This window comes from Artibeus jamaicensis, unplaced genomic scaffold (assembly GCF_021234435.1).
Source record: "Artibeus jamaicensis isolate MK-2021 breed Jamaican fruit bat unplaced genomic scaffold, CSHL_Jam_final contig_1157, whole genome shotgun sequence".
Classification (NCBI taxonomy): Eukaryota; Metazoa; Chordata; class Mammalia; order Chiroptera; family Phyllostomidae; genus Artibeus; species Artibeus jamaicensis.
The window spans coordinates 2212024-2236170 of record NW_026521226.1 but is presented as its reverse complement, the minus strand read 5'-3'; the positions used below and the strand labels follow the sequence as shown (position 1 = coordinate 2236170).

The 24147-nt window shown below is 37.1% G+C and overlaps 1 protein-coding gene and 1 pseudogene across 1 annotated transcript in view; one reads left to right on the top strand and one right to left on the bottom strand.

Annotated features, from left to right (window-relative positions):
- The window catches only part of TAFA1 (TAFA chemokine like family member 1), a 552663-nt gene that overhangs the window by 23523 nt on the left and 504993 nt on the right, over window positions 1-24147 (top strand). The gene's annotated exons all lie outside the window — the stretch shown is intronic.
- On the bottom strand, window positions 11226-17040 carry LOC119038298 (60S ribosomal protein L31-like; annotated as a pseudogene).

Below are 24147 nucleotides of genomic sequence, written 5' to 3'. Positions count from 1 at the left end.
TTTGCTTCTCCTTCATTCAGTTTTGGAAGATTATATTTTTCTAGGAATTTGTGCATTTCACCTAGGTTTTCAAATTTCTTGGCATATAGTTCTTCTTGGGAATTTTTTACAGTCCTTTGTATTTCTGTGCTATCAGTTGTAATCTCTCCTCTTTCATTTCTGATTGTGTTTATTTAGCTCCTCTTTTTTCTTGGTGAATCTGCTTGAAGGCTTGTTGATTTTATTTATCTTATCAAAGAATCAGCTCCTGGAGTCATTGATCCTTAGAATTGTTTCTTTAGTGTCTATGTCATTTAGTTCTGCTCTGATCGTGGTTATCTCCTTCCTTCTATTTGCTCTGGGCTGTCTTTGTTGTTGTTTCCTCTAGTTCATGTCAGCATAGAGTTAGGTTGTTTACGTGAAATGCTGCTATCTTTTTTTAGATAGGCCTGTATTGCTATGAACTTCCCTCTCAGGACTTCCTTCATTGTGTCCCATAAGTTTTGGATTATTGTGAGTTCATTTTCATTTGTTTCCAGAAATGTTTTTATTTCTTCCTTGATCTCATTCTTAACCCATTCATTGTTTAATAGCATGCTATACAATCTCCATGAATTTGAGTGGTTTTTTTTCCCTTGAGGTTGTTTTCTAGTTTCAGTCCCTTGTGATTGGAGAAAATGTTTAATATGATTTTAATCTTTTTGAATTTGTTGAGGCTTGCTTTGTGTTGTATCATGTGGTCTATCTTTGAAAATGTTCCATGTGCATTTGAAAAGAATGTGTATGTTGCTTTTGGGGGATGAAAGTTTATATATCTACAAACTTAACATATATATATATATACACATACACACACATGCACATATATATTAAAAATGCTAAATCTATTTGATCTAGGACATTTTTCAATGCTGCAATATCTTGTTGATATTTTGTTTGGAAGATCTATCCATTTTTGACAGTAGGGTGTTAAAATTCCTTATTGTAATTGTTTTGCTGTCAATATGTTTCTTGAAGTCCTCCAAGATTTTCCTTATATATTTGGGGGGGTTCTATGTTGGGTGAAAATATGTTTATAATATTTATGTCTTCTTGATGGATTCTCCCCTTGAGTATAATGAAATGTCATTCTGTGTTATTTTATGGCCCTTTTTTGAAGTCTATTTTGTCTGATATGAGTATTGCTACCCTCGCTTTTTTTCCCACTACCCTTTTGCTTGGAATATTTTTTTCCAACCTTTCACTTTTAGTCTATGTTGGTCTTTTGTTCCGAGGTGGGTTTTTTGTAGGCAGCATATGTGTGGGTTATGATTTGTTTCTTATCCATTCAGTTACTCTGTGTCTTCGATTGGAGAAATTAACCCATTTACATTAAATGATATTATTGATAGGTGCTATTCATTACCTTTTTACTTCTTTTGTACCCGTTTTCCTCTTTGTCTCATTCTTTTTCTCCATCTTCTGAAACCAGTCCCTTACCATGTCTTGCAAAGCTGCTTTGGTGGAGGTGTATTCTTTGAGGCTAACTTGTCTATGAAGCTCCTTATTTGGCTTTCCATTTTAATTGAGAACATTGCTGGATAAAGTTGTTTTGGTTGCAAGCGTTTGTTTTTCATTACTTCGAATATTTTTCGCCATTCCCTTCTGGCTTGTATTGCTTCATTGATAGGTCATCTGTGCAAAACTTTTTAGTTTGATGTAGTCCCATTTATTAATTTTTTTTGTTTCTTTGCCTGAGGACATATATCAGGAAAAAATATTGCTATGAGTAATGTCTGAGACTTTACAGCTATTTTTATGGTTTCTGGTCTAATAATTAAGTCCTTAATCCATTTTGAGTTTGTTTGTTCTTGTGTATGTAATGAGAAGGTGGTCTAGTTCACTTTTTTGCTTGTATCTGTTCAATTTTCACCACACTATTTATTGAACAGACTATTTTTACACCATTGTATCTTTTTACATTCTTCATTAAATATTAATTGACTATTAAGACATGGATTTACTTCCTGGCTCTCTGTTCTATACCATTGATTTGTATGTGTGTTTTTATGCCACTACAATGCTGTTTTGACTATTATGGATTTGTAATATAGTTTGATATCAGATAGCATGATTTCTCCAACTTCATTTTTTCTCTCTGAGGATTGATGTGATTATTTGGTGTCTTTTGTGGTTCCCTGTAAATTTTTGGAATATTTGTTCCAGTTGTCATTGGTATTTTAATAGGAATTGCATCAACACTATACATTGCTTTGGGTAATATAGACATTTCAATTATGTTAATTATTCCTATTTATAATCACAGTATATGCCTCCACTTATTTATATTTTCTTCAATTTCTTTCTTTAGTTTCTTATAATTTCTGAGTACAGGTCTTTTATGAGGGGGTGCCTCCCAAAATAGGAATTACCATCTGAAGGGTGGGCCCTTTGTAGTACAGGCTTCCCCAACAAGGTGAGTGTTCTACTAACACATCTGTATCAATGCACCAACTGGCATTGTTGAGAGAGGCTGCATTTTCAGCCTCAGTGAATATTTTCTATAGACTCTTTCAACGTGTTTGCACATTTCACAATGGGTGATTTATGAGTGTATCTGTCTGCACCACACTGAGTGTTCAGCAGTTTTTGACCAAATAATGGCATGACCCTCATGCCCCACACTCCCTATTCACCCAACTTTACCCAGAGCAACTTCTACTCCTGGATGAACAAAATCCTCAAAGAGAAACATTTCTCTGATGTGGAAGAGGTGGAACAAAACATGGCAGAAGCACTAAAAGGCATCAAAATTCATAAGTTCTAAAACTTTTGAGCTGTGGAAAAAAATGTCTCAGTAGGAGTAGTGCATCAAATGGAGAGTACTTTGAAGTGGACAAGGTTAAACATCTCAGAATAAATACATTTTTTTAATACATAAATTCCAGGTTTTTTGAGTCTCCCTCAAACACTAAATGGTTAAATTTATTCCTAGGTATTTTATTTTATTTTATTTTTGATGTAATTGTAAATGAATTTATTTTCTTATTTTCCCTTTCTGATAGTTCATTATCAGTGTATAAAAATTCAGCTGATTTCTGGATATTTATTTTGTATCTGTCTACATAGTTGAACTTTATCAGTTGTAGCAGATTTTTGGTGAAATCTTTAGGGTTCTCTATATGTAGTAACATGTCGTCTGAAATAATCACAGTTTTATTTCTTACTTTCCAATTGGATACTTTTTATTTCTTCTTCTTGTGTGATCACTATTGCTAGGACTTCCAGTAGAATGCTGAATAAAAGTGGTGAAAGTGTATATCCCTATCTTGTTTTTGATCTTAAGAGTAATGTAGGTAGTTATTGCCCATTGAGTATGATGTTGGCTGTGGGTTTGCCCTTTATCATGTTGAAGTATGTTCCCTCTACTCCCACTTGGCTGAGAGTTTTTATCAAAATTGGTGCTGTCTTGTATCATATGATTTTTCTGCCTCTATTGACATGATCATGTGGTTTTTATCTTTCATTTTGATTATGTGGTGTATCACATTTATTGATTCATGTATATTATACCAGCCTTACATTCCCAGAAAAAAATACCACTTGATCATGATGTATGATTCTTTAGTATTGCTGGATTTGGTTGGCTAATATTTTTTTGAGGATTTTAGCATCTATTTTCATTAGGGGTATTGTTGTATATAATTTATTGTCTTTGTGGTGTCTTTATCTGTTTTTGGAATTAGGGTAATGCTGGCCTCATAAGAGAAACATGGGAGTCTTCCTTCCTCCTGAATATTCTGGAATAATTTGAAAAGGAGAGATGTTAGTTCTTCTCAGAATATTTGGTAGAAATTACCTATAAAGCCATCTGCTCCAGGCATTTGTTTGTTGGGAGTCTTTTGATTACTGCTTCAATTTTGTTAGTTTTAATTTGCCTATTCAGGTTTTTTAGTCCTCCTAATTCAGTTCTGGAAGATTGTATGTTTCTATAAATTTATCCCTTTCATCCAGATTGTCTAAATTGTTTCATATAGTTGTTCATTCTTTTTAAAAAAATTTTATATTGTTTTGAGGTCAGATGTTAATTATCTTCTTTCACTTATGATTTCATTTATTTAGGTCTTCACTCTTTTATTCTGGATGAGTCTGGTTAAAGGTTTGTCAATCTTATTTATCTTTCCAAAGAACCAGTTCTTGGTTTCATTGATCTTTTGTATTGTTATTTTAGATTCTATTTCATTTACATCTGTGTTGCTCTTTATTATTTCTCCTACTCATTTTGGACTTTGCTTATTGTTCTTTCTAGTTAACTTAAGTGTGTAACATATGATTATTTATTTGAGATTTTTTTTGAGGTAGACTTGTAATGCTTTCATTTTCCCTCTTGGGACTTCTTTTGTTGTTTACCTTAGATTTTGGGTTGTTGTGTCATTTTCATTTCTTTCAAGGTTTGTAAAAATTTCTTTCTTTATCTTGTTGTTAACTCATTCATTATTTAGTAACATGTTATTTAGCCTCCATGTCTTTGTGTGATTATCAGGGTTTCTTTTTTTTCTTGTGATTGATTTATAATTTCATAGCATTGCAGTGAGAAAAAAATACTTGATATGATTTCAATCTTCTTAAATTTACTGAGACTAGTTTTGTGTCCTAGCATGTAGTCTATCCTATACAATGTTTTATGACCACTTGAAAAGAATGTATATTCTGCTACTCTGGGATAAAATGATCTGAAGTTATAAACTAAATCTATCTGATCTAATGTGTGATTTAATCCTGCTGTTTTCTTGTTGGTTTTCTGTCTAGAGGATCTATCTACTGAAGTCAATGGGGTATTAAATCCCTGACTATGCCTGTGTTTCTGCCCATTTTTCTCTTTATGTCCATCAAGATATGTTTATTCATTTAGGTGCTCCTGTTGAGCAAATAAATGTTTACAAGAGTTATATCCTCTTGTTGTATTTTTTTTATCATTATGAGGTGTCTTTCTTTTCTCTTGTTATAGCCTGTATTTTAAAGTCTATTTTGTCAGATACAAGTATTACTGCTCCAGCTTTTTTTCACTTCCATTTCCATGAAATATCTTTTTCCATCCCGCTACTTGTAGTCTGTGTGTATCTTTTGTTCTGAGATGGGTCTCTTGTCTACGTCATACATATGGGTCTTGTTTTATTATTCATTCAGCTACTCTATGTCTTGTGATTGATGAATTTAAGCCACTTATATTTAAAGTGATTACTGATAGGTACATATTTGTTATCACTTTATTCTTTCAAATATATTCTTCTCTCCTCTTTTCTCCCTTACCATACCTTCCCCCTTTCTTCTTCTTCTTCTTCTTCTTCTTCTTCTTCTTCTTCTTCTTCTTCTTCTTCTTCTTCTTCTACTACTACTACTACTACTACTACTACTACTACTACTACTACCACTACTACTATGCCTCCTCCTCCTTCGTCCTAATGAAGACTTTTTATATTTCTTATATTGCTGCTTTGATGTTAACAAACTCCTTTAGCTTTTTCTTGTCTAGAGATATCTTTATTTCTCCTCCAATTTTAAATGACAGCCCTGCTGCATAAAGCAATCTTGGTTGTAGGTCCTTGATTTTCATCATTTTGATTACTTCATGCTAATTCCTTCTTGTTTGAAATGTTTCTGTTGAAAAATCAGCTGAGAGTCTTATGGGAGCTCTTTCTTAGGTAACTAACTATCTCTTATTGCTTTTAAGATTGTCTCTTTGTCTTTAACTTTTTTCATTTTAACTGTGATGTATCTTGGTTTGGCTGTCCTTGGGTTCATCTTGTTTGGGACTCTGTGTTTCTTGAACTCTTTGTCTTTTTTCTTCACCAGGTTAGGGAAGTTTTTGGTCATTATTTTTGTTTTTGTTATTGTTGTTGTTTTTATTTTTATTTTTTTTCAATGTATGGTTTCCTCTCCTACAGCCCCTGCTTAGAACTAGCCTACAACCTAGGCATGTGCCCTAACTGGGAATTGAACCATGATCCTTTGGTTTGCAGGCCCGCGCTCAATCCACTAAGCTACACCAGCCAGGGCAAGGTCATTATTTCTTCAAATAGGTTCTTGATCCCTTGCTCTCTCTCTTCACTTTCTGGTACCCATATGATGTGGGTGTTGTTATAGTTAATGCTGTCCCAATAGTCCCTTAAACTGTCTTCCTTTTAAAAAATTCTTCTTTATTTTTGCTGCTCTGATTAAGTGCTTTTTCTGGCCTCTCTTCCAAATGACTGATTTGATTCTCTGCTTTATCAAACCTATTTTTTATACTTTCTTGTGTATTTTTCATTTCTGATGTTGTATTCTTCATTTCTAACTCATTCTTTTTCATAGTTTCTATGTCCTTTATTATGTAGTTATCATTAAGTGTTTTTTTTTAGCATTCTTATAACCATTTTTAAACTCTGAATCTGATAAATCACCTACGTTCATTTTATTTAGCTGTTTTTCTGGAGATTTCTCTTGTTCTTTTATTTGGGGCCTGTTTCTTTGCATTCTCATTTTTGCTACCTCTTTATTATTGTTTCTAATCATCAAATAGATTTGCTATGACTCCTAGTCTTTGTGGGGTTGCCTTATAGTAGGTCTCCTGTGGAGTTCAGTGTCATGATCTGCTTCATAAACTGAGCCGAGTGCTTCTGGAATCTCCCTTGTGTGAACTATTTGGATCAACCTGGTCTAATTGAGTCTTGCTTGCTATTGGCCTACTTATGCACAGCCTTGGCTATTTGGCTGGCTGACTATTAGGATCAACCCAGACCACAAAGTATTAGCTGCTATGCTGGTGCTGACCACATGATGCAGAATGTACCTCAGCAGAGTTTGTTACCTCCTGAGAATTCCCTTTGTATATGCTGCTTATGGAGTTTATTGGATAATACTCTGATGTTGTATGAAGCTGACCACTGGATATGTTTGTTCAGTAGTCTCTTGGGAGGGAATCTAGTACAAGCCAATGTCAGACACTGCCTGTGACTTTTTCTGAGTAGCATGTTTGGAGTTACAAAGTGAACTACAGTTTGTGGCTGGCCCAGTTTTCTGGGCCTGGTATGTGCTGAAATAACCAAACTATGTACCAAGGATGGCTTTTACCAGCACAGGATCCTGGGCCAGGTCAACAAAAGTCCTAAGAAACTCCAAGATCTGCCTTTCCTGTCTCTGCCTGCCAGATGCTTATTAGACTCCGTCACTGAAAGCACCTCTGGCCGTGCTGGAATTGCATGAGGTATAATCACAGTAACTTACCAGATAAGGGTGAGTGGTGTTCACCAGTTTGATGTAGGTTCAAGCTTGGTGACAGTGCTGGCCAATCAACAATTGTCTCAGTGTATCCCAATTATATCTGCCACCTGCTGGGTGTTCACACACCTTTGTGGTGGGATGAGGTTTCATGTAGTTATCAGGTTGAGGCCAGCAGAGTTTATGAGGCCCAAGTTGACCAAGATTTGGCTGTGTGAAGGGACAGCTCTGCATGGGTAGGTCATATGAGGGTAAAATAGCCCCCATCCTAGAGCCACACAACACAGTCTTTCTCAGATTTTGCCATGAGCCCAATCTCAGCAAGGCAAGGCTGCTGGGAGTCAGGAGGATAGGGTTAGGTGATCTGTGAGGAGGATGTGCAAGTCAGGCTTTGGGGAAGGTAGGAGGACTTGTCCCCATCCCAGAGCCACACAATTCAGTCTGTCCCTGATTCTACCCAAACCTTGTCACGATGGAGCTACCAGGAATTGGGAGCATGGGGTGTGCTAGGAGCCTGGAGAGTGGTGCTAGCAGATGTTCCAAGGGGAGAGGAACCACTCAGATTCATGGGAAAGTGGTCGGGATGGTCCTCACCCCAAAGTTACACATCTCGGTTAGTGACACCTCCCAAGTCTCCCAGGTCTCTACATGCTGTCCCAGGCAGGTGACAATTCAGCATGTTGCAAACTTTGCAGGGTGGAGTGAGAGGGAGTCCAGAGGGTGGAGCTCTTGCTTTTCCCCAGTTTGATGCTGCTCTATCCAAGAAAGATGGCATCTGTGGTGATACTGACTCAGCACAGGGATTCTGGCAGGTGTCCCTTCAGTTGTCTCCTTAGAGCCACAAGTCCCAGACTCTCTTCACAAACTCTAGTCTACTCTACCCTCCCTTTGCAGAAGCCCAGAGTGAGTAGTTGACAATGAGACATTGTACACTGGTACTTTAATGGGGCACCTGTTTCTCTAGCAGATTCCTGTTTCTCCCCAAGACAGAGTTCCCACTAATTTTCATAGCCATATGATATATGGTCACTCTACAACATTAGGATGGGGAGCCTGGCTTGATACCTCATGCTCCTAAGGGGAAAACTGCAACTGAGATATCCCTCTGAAACCTCACTTGCCACCCCATTCATGTTTCCACCTTTCCTGCCAGTCTTCATGTGGATTCTTCCATTGTTTCAGTATTTGTATAAAGCTCCAAAACTTCAGTGTGTTGAAAAAGAAGATAATCCAGTTAGTAGATGCAAAAGCAAAGCAAAACCAAACTAAACAAACTGAAATAAAACAAAACAATGGGACACTAGACATCAGTTTTATTTTATTTATTTTTTTGTTTTCACATAGCTAACTTTTGAATGAATAGATGCCACAAAGCCCAACTCCATACTTGAGTGAATGTGAAATAAAACTTTGGGGCTGTTGGAGTTCCTGTCATTTTCTCCACTGAGTCTTTGTCAAGATTTTAAAGGACTCCCCAGATTATCTTCATGCTACACAAACATACACACACACACACTCTATTATACATTGCTAAGATACTTTAAAATCATAATTAGGTAACATAAGAGTTATAAAATAACCTAGCAGTCATCTAGATAAAGATTACATTACCATGTTATTTTTCTCAGAACATCCCCTGTCAGGTGATGACTCATTCACTGGTTGGATCTTCTGCCACATTATTTTGGGCATGTTTAAACTGGATTCCTTCTCTGGCCTACATCAAATTTCTTTAATCGGAAAACAGGCTGACAGTGACCAGAGGGGAGAGGGTATGGAGTTTCAGGGGAATAGAATGAAGGGTTTGCAGGAACAATTATAAAGAATATATGGACAATTAACGGGGAGTGGGGATTGGAAATGGGAGGGAGGTGCGGAGGGCTGGAGTGTTGGGCTGGGGAGGGGGGGAAGGCAGAAAACTGTACTTGAACAACAATAATAAAAAAAACTGATCTGCTCCTGCCCTAAATTATCTTCTATTCATAGGGTTTTAGTTTTATATTTTTTATTTCAGTCAATGGCATTTACATCTTTCTCATTCTTTACATCAAAAGTTTGGTGTTACCCTCACTCCATTCTTTCTCTCAAATTTCAGTTCAACCTGTCAGTAAAGATATTTTATTCTAACTTCAGAATATGTTCAGACTCCAACCACTTCTCAGTACCTCTCCTGATGCTACCCTGGGTGAAGCCATTATTTCCTCTGAGGTAATTTATTGCAGACACCTAAGGTGGGTCTCCTTCTTTTATCTTTGCCCTCTGCAGCCTTCTCCACAGAGGATGAAAAAAAAAACATAAAGTGAAAAGTTATTTAGATCTTGCCACTGGTTGGTCTAAAACCCTCACTGATTTCATATCTCTATCAGGGTCATAGTCAGAGTCCTCACAATGGCTCTACACAATGTGCCTTCCCCATTCCCCCTAATATCTCTATGGCTTTTACCACCTTCTTCTTTGCTTATGCTTCTGCATGCACACTGGCCTTCTCACTTTCCTTTCAAAGAAAGACACACTGCTGTGTTTACTGGCTCTTGCTCTGCCTTGAATGTTTTTCCTCAGATGTCTACACGGTCCACATTCTTGTGCCTCTCAGTCTTTGCTCAAATATATTACATCCTCTGAGAATTCACCTGACCACTTATTTATTTTATTTTATCTTCCTCCCAGCACTCAGATCTTCCTTACTCTTCTCTGCTTTTTGAACAGCATTTGTTGCCCTTTATTGCATCATGTCATTTACTTTTCTATTAATTTTATTATTTTTTCTCTCAAGTAAAGTGTAAGTTCCACAAGGCAGATATTTTCATCAGTTTTGGTTCCTAATGTATAATTGCACTAAGAAGGCTTTTAATAAATATTTGTTGACTGACTGAATAAATGAAATAAAAATTTAGGACCCCGTGAGATATAGACCATTCTCTCCACACAACCTTCATTCAGACCTCTGTTGAAAATGGATTTTTTTCTTAACTTCAGTAGTCCTGGCCTCTTGAATTGGCATAACTCTACTGGACCATGGGAATTGGCCTGAAGCCCAAAGCCCATGGCCAAACCTTCTGACAATAACCTGAGAAGGTAGGAACTTTTATTATACCCTAATTCATCAAGTGAGAAAATAGAAGTTCAGAGAGGTTAAGTAATTTGTCCAGTGTCACATTGCTATTAAATAAAAAAGTCAGGATTCAGACACAGGCAGTATGTATAGCTCATGCTTCTAAGCATTGTCTTGTACTCCTATTTATGTCTCTTCTTTCTAGAGAAGGGTACACAGTTATCTTGGGATGTAAATCTTAAAGAACAATATTCTCAGACATGGAAGCACTTTCTGGAACCTATTGTAAGACATGAAAAGTTAATTACTTTTTTGGTAGCCTGGTTCATTAATGAATAGCCAAAATTCTTAGACTCCCCCTGATACTTAGCAGAATGCTGAGAAATTTAGGGCTAGGGAAGAACATCTGGATTGTTTTTCATTTTGTGGCAGGTTACAAAGCAAGGTGAATGTGTTTTCCATAGAACAGCCATTCAGATGTAAAGACAGTATGTTTTTCCTGGGCCATCCCTTTTCCAGTCTAATTGATTGTCAAAGGAAATGGTGCTGCTTTGGGCTAGGGCAAAACTATCACTGGTGGAACTCCTATTTTTATTTAAACAGCCCAGTGTCACAGTAGTCATTCTGGCAGTTCTACCACCTGCCAACACAGAATGAGTTTATTGTCAACAACCCCTATTACCCCCAGACCTCTTTCACACATACCATAGTGAAGTCACAGCTCTTGAGCATTTTCACAGCTGCCTATTTTTACCTAAGTGTGGACTGTGAATTTGTCTCTGTTACTTTCTGTGTTGTTATATTTCAAACTTCATTTCATCTTATTGAAAACTGAAAATTCCAGTTATTTCATTGAATATTTTAATTAGATTTCCCAGCTTAATGTTTTTGAGTGAATAGAAAAATCTACACATGAATTTATTTTTGCAGTTTTATAACTTTATTTGGCAATCAGCAGCTAGTTCTTATCCATATTAACTGTTTGTAGATGTTTGAAAGTGGTAATAGACACATAGGTAACAAACATGTGAAGTTTGTTTGGTGTAACTTCATTCATTTTATTACTTTCTCTGGACAACACCTAGATAAGGTATGGTACATCTCTAATTCCTTTGGCTCAGACACCTTTGTTGAGCCTGGTGTCAATGAGCACATCTAGAGTTCCCATGTCCTTCATGGCAAACTTTTGTAACTGTTTGAGTGCCCAGGGAGCAAGTTTCTTGAAACACATTCCATATATATGGGCTGTGAATGTCGATGGTGTGTTCTTTGTTCTCTACTTCATTGATGGCAGAATAATCCTTGTTCTTCTTGCCACCCTTCTTGTGGGAGCCATTCTGCTGGGCTGAGATTGGAAAGGAAGATATAGATACTTAAAAAAAATAATTCCAAAGCATCCCAGGAATAGTGGTAGCATGCCAACATTTTATGAGTTGTGAATTTAAGAAAGTTATTAAGTTTATTACACAGGTGACCTAAAAGATAGAAATTCTGAGAAATATATTATTTGGAAAGATAGATAAACTCTGATAGTTTATTCTACAATAGTACAATTGTAGTATAGTACAATTTAAATATAAAGACAGCCTATATTTGTAGGATATATATATGTGTGTGTGTGTGTGTGTGTGTGTATGGCTTATATTTTATAGACATATAAATAAATGTAACTTAAAATGTTGTAGTAGCCACATTTAAAAACTTTTTTTTCCTAGAAAAATACTATTTATTTATTTATTTATTTATTTATTTATTTATTTATTGTTGTTCGATTACAGTTGTCTCCATTTTCCCCCATTGCTATCCCCTGCCCTGCCCATCTCCCTCTCCCACATTCAATCCTATCCTAGCTGTCCTTGCCCATTGATCCTTTATATGCATGTTCCTTGACTGGATCACTTCTGCTACTTTCCCCTTTTACCCCCTCCCACTTCCCCACTGGTCACTGTCAGTTTGTTCTTTATTTCCTAGTCGTTGGTTCTATTTTGCTTGCTTGTTTATTTTGTTGATTAATTTCCAGTTATAAGTGAGATCATATTGTATTTGTATTTTGCCTCCTGGCTTATTTCACTTAGCATAATACTCTGTATTTCATTTCATGCTGTCGAGAAAGGTAGAAGTTCCTTCTGTCTTTTGGCTGCATAGTATTTCATTGTGTAAATGTACCATAGTTTTTTTGACATACTTGTTTATGGATGGGCATTTAAGCTGTTTCTAGCACTTGGCTGTAGTATATAATGCTGCTATGAACATTGGGGTGCCTAGGTTCTTTCAAATTAGTGTTTCAGGATTGTTAGGGTGTAATTCCAGCAGTGGAATTGCCAGGTTGAAAGGCAGTTTCATTTTTAGTTTTCTGAGGAAATTTCATACTGTTTTCCACAGTGGCTGTACCAGTCAGCATTCCCACCAACAGAGCACTAAGATTCCCTTTTCTCTTCAACCTCTCTAAAAGTTGTTGTTTGTTGATTTGTTTATAATGGCCATTCTGACCAGTGTAAAGTAGTATCTCCTTGTGGTTTTAATTTGCATCTCTCTGATGACTAGTAATGCTGAGCATCCTTTCATATATCTCTGGGCCCTCTGTATGTCCTCCTGGGAGAAGTGTTTGTTCATGTCCTTTGCCTATTTTCTTTTTTAGAATGGAAAGCAGTTTTCTATTATTGTTCTGGGGGTGATTAATAAAAATGCATTTGTATAATTTACATAGGAATTAAATACCTACAAAGTTCTAAAATGACATGTTTTGAAGCTTAGAAAATTTGTTTATCTCGAACACTTAAGTATTGCTAATTAGCCTCACTTGATAAATGCCCTTTAGACATGCACCACAAAAGTGTAAATGAGAGAAGCAGAGTATCTTTATTTTAGTGCTGAATTCTAAACAGCCTGTTAGTCATGTTCAAAATTGGTGGTACCATTAGTTTGCAAGTACAGGATTCCTATAATGTGCCAGGTCCCTCGTCAATGAGGCTGCAGTGGGGTTTTTCAAACAGGTTTTGAAAGTGTAACAAAACCAAACATTTGGTAACCAGTAGCTGTGTGTCAGTCTTCTATGTGTCAGTGGCTAGTAGTGGTTTCTCCTTGCTTTAGGCAGAGATCTCTGGTCCAAGTAGAGTTTTCCTGACAACCAGGGCATGCAGACTCCTTTGCCTATTTTTTAATTGGATAGTTTGTCTTCTGGTGTGGAGTCTGAGTCCTTTACAAGTTTTGGAGATCAAACCCTTGTCTGAGATATCATTGGCAAATATATTTTCCCATATGGATGTTTCCCTTTTCATTTTGGTGATGTTTTCTTTAGCTGTGCTGAAGCTTTTTAACTTGATGTAGTCCCATTTGTTTATTCTTTCCTTTATTTTTCTTGTTCTAGGGGACATATTAGTGCAAATATTGCTGCATGGAACATATGAGTTTTTCCTGCCTATGTTCTCTTCTAGAACTTTAATGGTGTTATGATTTATATTTAAGTATTTTATCCATCTTGATTTTATTTTTGTATATGGTATAAGTTGGTGGTTGAGTTTCATTTTTCACATGTAGCTCTCCAGATCTGCCAGTACCATTTGTTGAAGAGGCTATTTTTACTTGATTTTCTGCCCTCTTTGTCAAATGTAAATTGACCAAAGAGATATGCGTTTAATTCTGTACTCTCTGTTCTGTTCCATTGATCCATGTTTCTGTTCTTATACAAATACCAGACTGGTTTGATTATAGTGGACTTGTAATATACTTTTATGTCAGGTATTGTGATCACTCTTACTTTGTTCTTTTTTCTCAAAATTGCCACAGCTATTCAGAGCCATTTATGGTTCTGTATAAATTTTTGAAATGTTTGTTCTATCTGTGAAATATGTCATTGATATTTTAGTAGGGATTGTGTTGAATCTATAAATTTCTTCTAGGTAGTATAGACATTTTGATTATGTTGATTCTTCTAATCCATGAACATGGTAACTGCTTGCACTTATTTCCTTTTTCTTAACTTCTTTCTTTAGTGTTCTGTAGTTTCCTGTGTACAGGCCTTTTACCTCCTTGGATAGGTTTATTTCTAGGTACTTTATTTTTCTTGTTGCTATAGTAAATGGGATTTTCCCCCAACTTCTGTTTCTGATATTTCATTATTGGTATACAAAAATGCCTTTTGTTTCTGAGTATTGACTTTGTATCCTGCTGTTTTGCCAAATTTACTTATTAGGTTGAGTAGTTTATTGGTGGAGTTTAAAGGATTTTCTATGTGTACTATCATGTCATCTGGAAACAATTACAGTTTTGCTTCCTCTTTTCCAATTTGGATGTCTTTTATTTCTTTTTCTTGTCTGATTGCTGTGGCTAGAACTGCCAATATTATGTTGTATAGAAGTGGTGAAAGTGAATACCCTTGTTGTAGGGGAAAAGCTTTTAGTTATTGTCTGCTGAGTATGATATTGGCTGTAGGTTTCTTGCATATGGCCTTATTGTTGAGGCCATGTACTCCCTCTACTCCCACTTTGCCAAGTGCTTTAACCATAAATGGGAGCTTTAATTTACCAAATGTTTTTTTAGCATCTATTGATATGATCGTGTGTTTTGTCTTTGCTTTTGTTTTTGTGATATATTATGTTTATTGATTTGTAATATTGTACTATTCTTGCATCCCTGTGATGAATCCCTCTTGATGGTGTATGTTCTTAAAAAAGTACTTTTTTTGTTTTCAGAGTTTTTATTTTTTTCTTTTTTAAAAATATATATTTTATTGATTATGCCATTACAGTTGTCCTATTTCCCCCCTTTATTCCCCTCCATCCTGCACACCCCCTCCCCCACCATTCCTCCCTTTAGTTTATGTTCGCATGTCACAAGTTCTTTAGATTCTATATTTCCCATACTATTCTTGCCCTCCCCCTGTCTATTTTCTACTTACTGTCTATGCTACATATTCTCTGTACCTTCTCCCCCCTTCTCCTCCTCCCACTCCCCTGTTGCTAACTCTCCATGAGATCTTCATTTCTATGTTTCTGTTCCTGATCTAGCTGTCCACTTAGTTTGCTTTTGTTTTAGGTGTGGTTGTTAATAACTGAGTTTGCTGTCCTTTCACTGTTCATATTTTTTATCTTCTTTTTCTTAGATAAGTCTCTTTAACATTTCATATAATAAGGGCTTAGTGATGATGAACTCCTTGAATTTGATCTTATCTGAGAAGCACTTTATCTGACCTTCCATTCTAAATGAAAGCTTTGCTGGATAGAGCAATCTTGGATATAGGTCTTTGGATTTCATGACTTGGAATAGTTCTTTCCAGCCCCTTCTTGCCTGTAAGGTCTCTTTTGAGAAATCTGCTGACAGTCTGATGGGCATTCCTTTGTAGGTGACTGTCCCCTTATCTCTTCCTGCTTCTAGGATTCTTTCCTTCATTTTAATCTTGGCTAATGTAATTATGATGTGCCTTGGTGGGTTTCTTTTTGGGTCCAACTTCTTTGGGAGCTTCCTGGAAGTCTATTGCCTTTGCCAGATTGGGGAAGTTCTCCTTTATTATTTGTTCAAATAAGTTTTTCACTTGTTGCTGTTCCTCTTCCCCTTCTGATATCCCTATAATTCAGATGTTGGAGCATTTAAAGATGTCCTGGAGGTTCCTAAGCCTCTCCTGATTTTTTTTTTTTTTTTGAATTCTTGTTTCTTCATCCTTTTCTGTTTGGTCATTTTTTCTTCCTTCTGGTCCACTCCCTTGATTTGAGTCCCAGTTTCCTTTCCATCATTATTGGTTTCCTGTGTGTTTTTCTTCATTTCAATTAGTTTAGCCTTCATTTGTGCCTCTAATTTGTGACTAAAATGAAGCAGTTCTGTGAGCAACCTGATCACCAGTGTTTTGAACTGCATCTGATAGGTTGGCTACCTCTTTGTCGGTTGGAAGTATTGGCTCTGGGGCTTTAAGTTGTTCTTTTGCTTGAGCCATAATGTTTTGGTCTGTTCACACCTGTTATGTATGAGGGGCAGAGCCTTAGGTGTTCACCAGGGTGGGGAAACTTAGTTGCTGGGTTATGATGCTCTATGTGGGGGTGGGGTCAGAGAGGGGCAATAGCAGTCCCCTCTGCTGCTTCCCAGAAGCCGCCGGAACCTGCTCAGTCTATCTCACTGCTGGGTCCTTGGCCTGGTTTATTTGTGTGCAAATGTGTGGCTGAGGTCATCCAGCCACCTTGTGCCCTCACTGAGTCTGGCCGTTGCCACCCCGCAACTGGGATCTGCCAACCTCTGCCTACATGCCCGGATCAGTCTGGCTGATTTTTCCTGTGCAACCCAGCTCCGCCAGCCACTGGCTCCCCGCCTCTTACTGGGTTGGCTGAACGGTTCATTGTTGTTGGACTTCCGTACAGTTCAATTTTCTGTGTTTTGGTTGAGTTTTTGTTACTAAAACTTTATTGTCTTTAAACTTGGTTGTGTGAGGAGGGCCAGTGTTTCCACCTACGCCTCCATCTTGGCAGAAAGTCCTTGTAAGACACACTATAATTATGAAATGATGGCCTATTAGTTTTTATCTCTTATTCCTCATCTCCTCCCTTTATTGTCCTTTGCTCAGTGTAAATTGTGGACATCTAGCTCCATCCAGAAGCCCATTCCATCCTGCTAACACATCCAAAAGAAACACAAATCAATGCTATAAGTTTTAGAAGAATATATAGGTCTTTGCTGACAGTCTCACAGAGGAGATACAAAAGGAATTACACCTTATAACTTGGAGTTAGACTATTCAAATCCTTGTTTTCAGACAAGTCCTCCCTGAAGCTACCTGTGTCCTTGTCCATGTTTTTACAAACCCTAGACCACTGTTTTCCTAGGCTCTGGCTCTGTTTTCCTCCCCTCACTGCCTCTGCCTTTTCCTTTCCAGACCCTTCTGTTTCCAGCCCAGTCCTTTCTTAAGTACAGAAATCTGTTCCTCTTGAGCCTAATGCTCATACCATTTTACCCAGTAAAGCAAAAGGATCTTCTTTAGCACCCACTTACCTAAAAACTTGAGGGATATTAACATTCATAAATTAATTGCTTGCTCTGTTACCCTTTCTTTTTCACATCTTCACCCTTACTTTTCTTCTCCACTTCTAATTCTTCATTCGATTTCTAACCCTCTCTGTGTGGAATATCCTTTCATTTTTCCCAAAATTTAAGTTGGAGGGAAGTGTATGTATATATTTTATTATACATATATAATACATATATATGGTGAAAAATATATTTGATGAAAATTATATATACTCAATGGTCATTTAGCAAAGTAATGCCTTGCTGGGATGCACTTTTACAATAATGAATATGTGATTAAATGTCTTCAGTTTTCAACAAACATTGATAATATCTTTTAAAATTTGCATTGTCAGAGTTGCCATTTGTACAAAAGTTGGGACTCATACATTTTCCTGTGTCTGAGCTTTCATACTCACTTTCTTTTCTGCCAACTTGGTCAGCTGTTCTAATCTTCAATTTCTCTGCTCTCACGGTTGAGGACTCCACTCTTACTTTCAACACCTGACATATTTAGAACAATCTGTCTCCAAGTCATTCATCTTTATATCTTTCCTTCAGGGACATTGATTGACTGAGGGCTATTTTTAATTTTATACTTTTGCATGTATGTTTATTAATCCATTCACAATGCAGGTATTTAGCTTCTGATATTGAAATGGACTTTGCATTATATGTTAGGCATTTATATTTTAAAGAAGAATCTTCTTCAACCAATTTTTATATCCCCCATGACAACATAGTACCTTTGTGTGCATATAAACCAGTATGATGTGACAAATATTAGCTTATAATTTGCTGGATTAAATTGATCCTGGATACTTCTCCACTAAGGCAATGGATAGAATGAAAAAATTAATACTTAATAAAAAATTTTAAATAGGCAGCATTTATTCTTCTCAATAGAAAGACAAATACCATATTATCTCACCTATAAGTGGAATCTAATCAACAAAGCAAACAAGCAAGCAAAGGTAACCAGGGACACTGAAATAAAGAACAAACTGACAATAACCAGAGGGGAGGGGGAGGACGATAACAGGGGAAAGAAGGGGAAGCGTTGTCAAGGAACATGTATAAAGAACATATAAACAAAGCTAAAGGGGGGATAGGATCGAGGGTGGGAGATGGGGATGGGTGAGGCTGGGGAAAGTGGGGGAGAAGGAAGACAACTTGAACATCAATAAAAAATTTAAAAAATTTAAAATTTAAAAAAGAAAGTATAACAGGAATGTGTTATTGTTTAAAAAATCTTTATTAGAGGACATTTTAATCAGTGTATAAACACTGAAATTATAGTTTATAGTCTCCCTAGAGTTTGGTTAAATGGACAAATAGACGTCTTTAGTTTTCTGATAGCACTTTCCATTTTGGAGTTTGTTGTAATTTTTAAATCACTCCTTTTAATAATATGATAGATAGTTGTCAGTGTCACTATAAAACAAATGAAAGCATAATCAATCTAAAGAGTAACAAAGTGATATAATCATGAACCAGGATAGTCATTGTGAAGTGATCCCTCACCTTTGTCCTAGAAACAAGAGACAGCAGTGCCTTTTTAGGTATAGCACTGCCTACTTGCTAACCCATGTGTTTCCTACCTAGTTACCTCTAGTGTCCATGACCTCATTTATAAATTGAGCCAGACAAATACTACCTTGGGTTTACAGCAAAAATATAGCCATGTGATTTTCCTGTAAAGCAAATTTAGATCCTCTAGAATACTTCCTTTGCTTCATATATGATAAATGTTAATATAATAATAATACTTTACAAGTAATAATAACTTACAACTTACAAGTAATAATAACTAACATACAACACTAGCCATGTTCCAAGCACTACTCTAATCTTCTCGTGTAAATGTATTTAATCCCACAAACCAAAAAGATATTACTATTATTAAACTCATCTTACTTAAGAGGATCCCTTTCATGTCCTTGCTTGGTGAGTGAGAACACTTTCTGTTCCAAAATGTTAGGCCCAAGGCCCCATTCCTGTTCATGTGGCAGTTCAGAGGAGGGAGAAACATGGAATATTGTCGATGGGTGAGGATGGGAATGCAGAGATTAATGTTTGCCTCAGCAGTGTACTGAAAAATACCTAATACTTGGGGGAGAGGGAAATAATGCAGGAAAGAAAGGAAAAGGTCATCAAAGAACATGTATAAGGAGCCCATGGACAAAGCCAAAAGGGGGTAGGATGGAAGATGATGGGTTGGGTAGGGGAAAGTAGTGGTTGGAAAATAGATACAACTGTATTTGAACTCTAATAAAAGATGATAAAAAATAATCTGCTCTCAAATTAAAAAAAAACTAATACTGTCTTAGAAACAGAAAATTTTAAACAAAAACCTATATTCCAAAGCATGTATATTATTTATTTATTATCATTTGCATATCCATCTTGATAATGGGGCCCAGATTAGAAGCATCTGAGGGCTTAATCACAAATTCTCTTGTATTAAAGCTACCCCTCCAAAACTGAGAGTTCAGGCTGCTGATAAAGTAATCTTTAACATTCCCTTTATTCCTCCATGACTCTTGCTCACCTTTTTTTTTTCTACTTTTTGTCTTTAATTGTAATTACCTGGACAAATTTTTAGAAAATAGCATCAGTTAAAAAATTAGTCTGTACATATTTTAATCTTTTCCTGCAGTAGGTGGAAATGGTCCTTTTTTAATGGTTTTAGGCTAGGAAGAGACACAGTGAGAATTACGTTTTAGGAAGATCACTCCAGAGGCAGTCTGGAGAGTGAAGATCTCTAGCAAGATATACTTTATTGCTCTGGAGGCTCAGTTTAAGCAAATCCTATTAAGAACCTGATGGGCAGACAGGACAACAGAGGGAGAAAACATTGTCACTGTATTTCATTCTATGAAATCCTAAAAAAGAAATTGTGTGGTCTCTTTCTCCCTGGTATCTGTGACAGAGAAATAAGGAAAAGGAAGACAAAAAAACCCACAAAGAACTTTTTTTTATAAATGCATAAAAGCCTGAGGTCATTTGACTTATTATATTTTACATGATTCTCAACTGATTGTACCATTAACAGACCACAGAAGAAGCATTAGGATATTCCAGAACAATGCTGAACTTTGCCTACAGTATATTTAGCTTGTATTCTTATTTTGTCTTGTATACTTATAAAGTATAGAATACTTTACCATATTTTATCATAATTTTAAAGACTGTCAGGATCATATTTAAGAGCAATAGATCACTGAGTCTATAAAGTTTTCCTTAGATTTTTTTTAATGTGTCACTTTGGAAAAGTGATGGGAAAAAAAGGATTTAGGAAATTGAGGCAAATAATTGAAAGCTTTTGAAAATGAAGGTTTTGTGTCATGGAAATCTTTAGTGAATGTTGCTGGAAGGTATAATTTCAGTATAACCACTGCAGAGTTCTCTACTGAGGTCAGTGTAATTATTTATTAAATGCTTTGCTTAATCAGTCTTCTTTCCTGGACTGCAGTGTCTACACAATGAGAAGCCATCTCTCTCTCTCTCTCTCTCTCTCTGATTATAACTGAATCAACAGTACATAGCATAAAGCATGGACTTCAGCAGAAACTCAGTGTCAAGTGCGTGAGTGAATGTCGCATTATTAATCTAACATCCACAGTGCTCAAAACAATGCTGAAATTGGAGGAGGATAAGCTAAAATCTGATGTGGGGTAAGATGGTGATTGGTTAAATCTTCTCAGCTACAAAGTAGTTCAGTGTAGAGTTCATCTTTTTCAAAAAAGTTATAATCTGAATATAGCCAGAGAGATGCCTTAGAAGTGTGCACAGATAGAAGAACCTATTTCAGCACAAACTATCTGGTAAAAAGTGCAGTAGAGACTCCAGAGAGCTGGCTGAGTGCCCACAGGCAGCAGCACCAGAGAGATAATTAAGCAGCTGGTTGGATCCCCCTAAGAAGAATGGGGACTAAACCCTAAGCTAGGATTCCTAGACTAGAGCACCAGAGCCCAAAAAGTACACAGAGAACAACCAGCAGTGAAAAGCGGCAGGACTAGAGATAGGTGGCGGGAGATACAAGAGTTATTTAAAAGGCCAACACACAAATTTTCATTTGCAGCCACTTACCCTGTGCTCTGGCAAAGGCAGGGCTAGAGTGGACTGGTGACACCTGAGGAGAAATTAAGGACTGAAGCTTGGGGGAGAGAGTTAAGAGAGTAGATGCTGGGATCCTAGAAGTGAGTCATCGCCCAGAGGGCAGCAGCCATCATGCTCAAGCAGACCACTCCCCTCCTAGCCACAGTAGCCTGAGAAGAAACAATACCCCTGACCCCAGGAGGATATCTGCCCTTGCCCTGTGGTTCTTAATCCTGACTGCTGAGTGCAGAGTGACCAGATTAACACTTGAAGGAGACAGCCAGGGACAGCAGATCACTGGAAGTATCGAACAGGCTGCCTAAGGTCAGATGGAGTCAACATCTGACATCACCAGAGACAGATCCAGAAGAAAAAAAAAGTGATAAGTGCAAGAGGCTACCAAGACAAAGCCACTGTGGTCTTCTGCATTATTTGTGATATTTTCTTTCCTGCATATCTTTTTTAAAAAATATTTTATTTATTTATTTTTAGAAAGAGGGGAAGGGAAGGAGAAAGAGTGGGAGAGAAACATCAATGTGTGGTTGCCTCTCATGTGTCCCCTACTGGGGACCTGGCCTGTAACCCAGGCATGTACCCTGACTGGAAATTGAACTGGCAACTCTTTGCTTCACAGGCCCATGCTCAATCCACTGAGCTATACCAGCCAGGGGTCCTGCATATCTTTTTAACATTCATTTCTTGTCCAGCATGTTTATACATATTTATTAAGTCAGTAGATTTTATGCAATAGCGTATTTCAATTAATATAATTTGCTTCTCCCTTCTCTTAGCCCATTTTACCTTCATATTTCTTCACATTATTTTCATTTCAAATTTTGTTTTCTCTCTAGCTACAACTTGTTTCCATTCTGTACTTTTACTATTTCTCCCCTGTCCAGACACACAAAACCAATTTTCTTGTCAAGGGTCATTTCACAACTTTTTGCCCAGCTCTTAAACTACCCATTTTTCTCTATACCTTTAACAATCTTTGCTAGTTGGTTGTGGGTAGGATACTTATTGTTGTATTGTTTTTTCAATTTTTATCTCTAGAGTTTCACTAATTCTGTATTTCAAATATCAAATTTTACTGGTCCCCTCTCCTGTGAGGGAAACTTTGCCAGCAAATCCCCCTGTTCACCACAAATGAAAATGAAACTACCAAGACATGATCTGCTTGGGGAGGAAAGGTGGTCAATTTCTCAGAGGAGAAAGACCAAGAGCCTCTTCTTCAATGGCTTTTATTAGGTTATAAAACACAGAAATATAGGTAAAGCTCATCAATCAATGTCAGGTGGCAAGGATCAAACAATAGATAATATTTCAAAGAAATATGAGGGCTTAATCTGAGTCAGTGTCTGTCAGGTAAGGGGGTTGCAAAAACTCTGGGAGACATACTCATTTCCTGCTCGGACCCTTATCATATAAATGAAAGCACTCTTAGCAAAGCAGACTTCACAGTACTTTGTGAATTCTTTCTTATGCCTGATCACCCTGGATCCCGCTCTAGACAGCAAAGGGCTGCACCACCTTCCTCATCATAGGTTTTTAGGCTTAAGTGGATTAAAGCCAGGAAGCACTTCTCCTAGATGGAAGTGGGGACTCAGGCTATGTCAGAATAGCAGGGGGGCGAGGGTCCATCACTCCCTCTTTGTTGCAGCCCCCGAGTCCTTCCTTGAGGGCCTCCCAAGTGATCATGTCTGGCTTAGGTTGCCCCCCCCCCCCCCCCAGGGGTCTTACCCATCTCTGAATAACCAACCAAGTGTTGGGAGCAGGGGATGAAGCAGAAACAGTGCTGCTGCCAGTGACAAGCTTTGTCTCCTTAGTGGCTCACAGTCTGGAGATCACTCACTCAGCCTTATCCATGGGGGGCAGTTGCAACTCCTGAACCCGGGCAGAGAGGTTCCCAACACTCTCCTACTTTTTTTTAAATATCAAATTTTAATTTTGCTTTCTTAACCAGCTTTTTCTTTTTCTTTTGTCTTCTATTTGTCCTTCATCCTTCCCTTTTATTTTTATTTATTGTCCTTTTTATTTTCTTCTTTTTCCTTATCCCAAAATTTAATTTTTTCCTCTCTTAGCCCGGTTTTTGTACTTCACTCTTAGTATACCTTTTCCTGTATTATTTCAAAATCAGAGGGTAACCAGATCTTTCCTCTAAACATTTCTTAGACTTTTCTTTGTTTCTCTTTTCCCTCTTATTCTCATACCATCTATATTAATTTTAGCTTGTTTGTTGTTGATAGTACTGTGGTGGATCTTTCTCTCCCATTTGGATCCTATATTTTTATTAATTATTAACTTTTTTTTCTTTCTCTTTGTCTCTCTCACTTTGTATTAACTTCTGTTTAAACTTAATATTATTTCTTCACTTCTCATACCCCATTCCACATTCTTAATTCCCTTTTTTATTCATGAGGTAAATTAACCTTCTCTCTTTTCATTGCTCCAAACCCAACTCTTATTAGTGCTCCTCCCTCTACCCTCTCAAAGTCATTTTTATTTCAGTAAGTCATTTCATATCTGCTCTCCTTTCTTATAATAGTATAATCTTGTTACACCCTTATTAATACTGGTTCATTTGCTGTTGATAGAGGGATCTTGGGGTGAGGGATATTTTTGAGGTTGTGGGATGTTTCCTGGGCTTTGTGGTTTTTATACTGGGAGCACCTCCACAACACCACACAGGACAAGGTGGGGAGAGTGAACCTCATTCAATCAGCTGGATGAAAAAACTCAACAAAGAAAGACCTGACAATAATCAAAACCCAATTACATCTACAGAACCAGAA